The sequence below is a fragment of the Microtus ochrogaster genome, chromosome 8 (assembly GCF_000317375.1).
Source record: "Microtus ochrogaster isolate Prairie Vole_2 chromosome 8, MicOch1.0, whole genome shotgun sequence".
Taxonomy (NCBI): domain Eukaryota; kingdom Metazoa; phylum Chordata; class Mammalia; order Rodentia; family Cricetidae; genus Microtus; species Microtus ochrogaster.
Genome location: NC_022015.1, coordinates 1,180,873 through 1,186,546, shown reverse-complemented (window position 1 = coordinate 1,186,546; position 5,674 = coordinate 1,180,873).

Here is a 5,674-nt window from a genome sequence, read left to right as displayed (position 1 = left end):
AATGTGCTCACTATATGGAATGAATGCTGGCCGGACAAGAGGATGATCTGAGGCTGGGGAACTTGAGGACACAAGGACAGCAGACGAATGGACTAGAGGGGAAGAAAGATCCCCACATCTACCACAGGACAGCAACTCGGATAACCCCAAACATTTTAGCATATATTTTCTGCACACATATTTGCCCTTGGGCTTCTCCCTCTAATTCTCTCTCCCACCCTTTTCTTTTTTTCCCTTCCTCTTCTCCCCGCCCCCATAACTTGTATTCCTGAACCTCCTGCCTCCACCTCCCAAGTGCTAGGATTACAGGTGCCCACCACCGTGGCCATGTAGTGCTGGGATCAAACCCAGGCTCAGTGCACAATCGGCAAGTCACATGCCTGGCCCCACCAGACATTTTCCTATGTATACATATACTTCCACGTCTAATTTAAATTTGTGTGTGTGTGTGTGTGTGTGTGTGTGCGCGTGCACGTGTAAAGTGTGTGTGTGTGTGTGGTGTGAGGACCGGAGCATGGATGGGTGTCACAGTATTTTGGGAATCAGGTCTCTCCTTCCATGAGTTCTGGGGAATAAACACAGGTTATCAGGCTTGGCAAATGTTTAAAAAGTTTATGTGTTTGTGTTTGTGTGCACATGTGTAGGGGTGTCCTTGGAGGAGGAAGAAGGTGTTAGATCCCCGGAGCTGGAGTTAAGGTCAGTTGTGAGCTGCCTGATATATGTGCTGGGAACTCTACTCCTGCCCTCATGGAGTGCTTTCAGCTGCTGACTCAGCTTTCCGGCTCCCTGGGCGCCTGGTTGTTGAGGTGAGATGTCATGTGAGTGTTCACAGTTGCCTTTTCCACTTCAATCAATACTGATCTCTGGCCATATTTTCAGCGGGTGCGCAGCAAAAACATTATTGTTAAAAATCAAAATGAAAGAAATCAGCTTTACTGCCCCTTGCATGGGGAGCAAGCAGAAGTCTGGGTCCTCGCAGGCCTTACAGGGTGGCGCTTTCCCTCCTGGGAGAGAACTGTTTCCCCACTAGTTCTAGGCCAAAAGGAATGGCAACTTTAATTTGATACCACAGCCTGTGCACGGAGCAGTGACTCACCAGGAAGGTGCCTTCTCCAGATATTCCTGGCCTGTCACTGTCACCTAGATCTTAGGACAGGTCCTAACTTTAGCTCAGCTGTGCCCAAGATGATCTGTCTACTTCCAGTTCTTTGAATCTTCCAATTATCCTACTTCCTAATTCTGATAGCTTGTGTGTGTGTGTGTGTGTGTGTGTGTGTGTGTGTGTGTGTGTGTGTGAATGCATGTACCCGTGGCTGTCAGGGGATAATTTATGGGAGTCAGATGGAACTTAGGTCATCAGGTTTGCACAGCAAGTGTGTTTACCTTCTGAACTATCTCCTGGGTCTGGGATGTCTTTTGTTGTGTTTGCTTTGGTTTGTGTTTTGAGATAAGGTCTCACTGTGTCGCTCTAGTTGGCCTGAAATTTTCTATGTATAGACAGGTCTATCTCAAATTCACAGAGATGGACCTGTCTCTGCCTCCCAAATGCTGAGGTGTGCACCACCACTCAACTTGTTGTTGTTTTGTTTTGAGAGTCTTCTATGGTGTTGGAATGACCTGTTCTCCATAGGGTCTCCAGCGGCTGGTGCTGACTGGGAGGTCTAAGAGGACCAGCTTTCTCCCGGGGGAAGCACATCACTAGGAGCAGTTTTGTGCTTCCTGTTTGTTCTCTCTGCTTCCTGCTTGCTTGTGGTTGAGGATGTAAACGGTCAGCTTCTATCTTGGCTTTCATGGCTTCCCTCACCGTTACACTACCTTGCCATGACGGACTCATCCCTCTGGATCTGTAAGCCCACATAAACTCTCTTCCGCAAGTGGCCTTGGTGGTGGGGTTTATCACAGCAGCAGAAATAACTAATATAGCTTCACTCTCTAACCCAGGCTGGCATCGAACTCATCCAGCCTCAGCCTTTTGAGCACTTCCATCACAGGCCTGAGCTCCTAGGCCCGGCTGTCCATGTGTGGGTTTCTATCTATTGTATCTTCAGTGCTGTGCAGGAGTCTGGGTATGGTCCGATGTGGGCTGGCTCTATTCTCTGAGATACTGGAGCTGTCCTCGCTGCAGACTTTGTCCTCAGGTTAACTTCACTCACGATAGCAAGATGAAATCAGGGATTTCACAGCAGGAGCGAAGGGCTTAACATCAGCAGGACCAGCAAGATTCTCGAGGCTCACTGTGAGTCTTCTGATCTTGTTATCATGTCTGTTCTTGGGCCACTTTTGTGGCTGGAAAGACAGAACATGCTGGTTTGTCCAGTGACCATGCTTGGAGTAGTTTTCCAAAGCCAGAGAATTGCCAGAGAATTGACTGTGAGAAAGACAAGGGTAAGTGGAAACCTGCGTGTTGTCAGGAAGAGAGAAGGGTTGGTGTGTGCCTGCAAAGCAACCAGACACTAGCTCTCCACAGAGCACAGCTGGCTGAGGGTTTTCACTGGGGCTGGAGTCTTTCCAGCACAAACAGCTATTGGTCAGGATTGTCAGAGGCTTCCATGAGAGCTTGATACTCAGCCTGGACTTCAAGAACAGGGATGTCTTTCTGCACTGCAGAGCTTGAGAGGCAAAACCGCAGCATTTCCAGGCTCCCTTCCACTTCGCTTTCTGGGTGTGACTTCAGCGCTACTGTGAAATGTACCTCACTTATGTGCGTTGTGAAGGGTACGCGTGTGCTGCTTTCCAGCTGTTTTGTTTGTTCCCTAGCGGGGATGTTGATGAGCCACTGTGAGGGATAGAGAAGCAGTTGCTGGGACAAGGCTTAGGTCTTCAGAGGTTCACCCCCCCAACTTTTATTTCATTTTAAGAAAGGGTCTATGTAGCCCTGGCTGACATGGAACTTTTTGAATAGACCAGGCTAGCCTCTGACTTAGAGATCCTCCTGCTTCTGCCTCCCTGCTTGGATTGAAGGGCATGCACCACCACGCCTGGCCTAACATGACTGAGGTTACTCGGCTGGCCGAGGTCAAGCTTAGTGTTAGGCCGCGTGGCTCCTGCTGAGTCCTTGATGTCTGCCCACCAGCTGCCAATGCAGTGGTGGCTTCCACAGCAGGTTCAAGTCCAAGTCGGTATCTTTAGGAACTTGTCCAGGAGGTCCCGCCTACAGCTGCATCCTTCAGCTCTGCCCTTGCTCTACCACGCCTGTCTGCTTTAAACATTGAGAGCCTTTTGGTTTCCTGTGCCGAGAGACCGCATGGGCAGATGCCTTCTGGGATCTGGTCAGAGCTGGCTAGCTCCCCAAGCCCTACGTTTCCTAATTACATTGTGCCATAGGGAGATTAATAATCATTTCTTCCCAACAGGTCAGGGCAAGTGTCTGTTCTCTGGCAAGGACTCTTAGCCTCAGACTATAGCTGGAGAAACTGAGCCTCAGAGAGGTTAAAGCAACCTACCCAAAATGTCCCAGATAATGAACACAGGACCAGAGTTAACGTCCAGGTCTGTCTGCATCCTTAGCCTAAATTCATTTGCATTTTAAAAATGTCTTCTCACTTTCGGTAGGGAGGCAATGCATATTCATTAGGGAAGTGTTGATAACCTGTCTTTGCTGTCAGGACTGCAAAATGGAAGAGAAGCAACATTTTTTTCCTCTTCTCATTTTTTTAATTTTACTCTCACATGAAGTGGAATCGGGAGCCACCCATTACAAAACTGTACTGTCCATAGTGAGTCAAATAAATGTATGATCAAATTTCAATAAGAAAAAAAGAAAGAAAAACTGCACTGGCTGTGTGTTTTGCACTGAGGGAAGAAAGCAGTTTCGGTTCTTTTCTTGAGGATCCGGGTCGTCACTAGAGACTGACCACCACTGTGGAGGCTGGGATCTCCTGGGATGGTGAGGAAGGTAGAGGAGCTGTTGGTGGAGAGTTCGTGTCTAAGGCTTCCCACCCAGGTACCAAAGGAGCCTCCTCCATGATCACCAATTGGAGAACTGCAGCTCCCACCCTCCCCAGACGGATTGGGGTGCCATGGTCCAGGAGCTGGTACATCAGAGGTGTCTGGATCGCTGGAAGCTGAGTGTGTATGGGAGGTGGGAAGTCAGCTTTGCCATCAGAGGGAAGAGTGAAGTCTGTGTCCTGGGGTCGCTGTCCCAGGATCCTTGCAGAGCCTCGCTTGCTCCTTGCTAAAAGTCTGGTAGCAACCTTGCAAGCTCTTCAGCACATGGGAGCATCTCCGGCTCTACTTCCTGCCCCTCTAATAGATATGCCCAGAACTAGCTCGAGACAACTCGTGTCTGTCCGACGTCCCCCCAGGCTGACCATTTTCTGCTCCCGGTTTCCCAGTCAGGTCTAAGTAGAGGGCTGGAGGGCTTTCCAGGCTCCTGTTCCCGGGCCTGTCTCTTAGGGCCAGGTGTGTCTCAAGCTTCCAATCAGATGTGCTGCTGCGTCTGTCTCCCTCGGGAAGCAGCCTGTCTTAGTCCTGGTGGGTCTAGCAGAGTCTAGAGTGTGAGGGGTTTCTGGAAGTCTCTGAATCCTGTGTAATCTGCATTATAAGGGCTCTCTAGAAGTCTTTTGGCAACTTAAAAAAGGATTTATTTTAAATTATGTGTGTGTGTGTGCAAGTGTGTGTGTGTGTGTGTGTGTGTGTGTGTGTGCAAGCACGCCTGTGTGTGCACCAGAAGAGACTGATCACCTGGAGCTAGAGTTAAAGGTGGTTGTGAGCCATCTAACATGTGTGCTGGGAACCAAACTCTGGTCTGCAAAGAACACTAATCATTCTTAATTAACCCTCTAGCCATTCCTCCAAGCCCTGCAAAACCCCATCCCATCCCCACCTTGTCTTTAACAGCTTCAAACTCACCATTGTTGAGGATGACCTTGAGCTCCCTGCCTCTGCCTACTGAGTGGTAGGATTACAGGCAAGCTTGACCACACTTGGGGATGCAATCCAGAGCTTCTTGCCTGCTGGACAAGCACCCTAACAACTGAGCCACATCCCCAGATACGGGAGCAACTTTTCTAATAAATACCTGTATGTAATTGTGAAGACCCTGCTTCTCCGTCACACAGTCTCAGTTTCTGAAAGAAGAATGTGAACTCTATTTTCTTTTTCCTTGAGCACTGAGATAAACAATTGACCAACTGGCTTTGCATTCACCTATTAATAAATGAAAGGCACTGCCAGCAACCTGTAAAGAAATTGCAACACAGACTGACGGATAATTGCAAGGAACAGCAGCTCATGCCTTTCCTTGTTATCTTATTAATTGGCTCCGGGAGGTAATTAAAAAAAGATTGCACCATTTCTTTTACCAGTAATCTTATGTGATGATTTTTATCTCATAAAAAAATCACACTGACCAGGAGAGAGAGAGTTTTGATGCTTAATATTTTCCCACAAGATGTAGGCAATATTTTCCATCCAGCCTTAATTGGTCCAGGAGGATAATTCACCACGGCTTCGTCAATAATTCTAAGACTGCAGGAGAAAGTCAGTATGGGGCTCTATGGCTGTAAGTGAATCATGGCTGCTTTGGTAAGATGAGTGTCACCAAGCCGGCTGACCTGAGTTCAGTTCCCAGGACTTACATGTTGGAAGGAGAGTGGACTCCTGTGAATAGCCCTCTGACCGCCAAATGCTGGCACCAACCCCCACCCAAAATAAATACTTTTTTTTTTTTTTT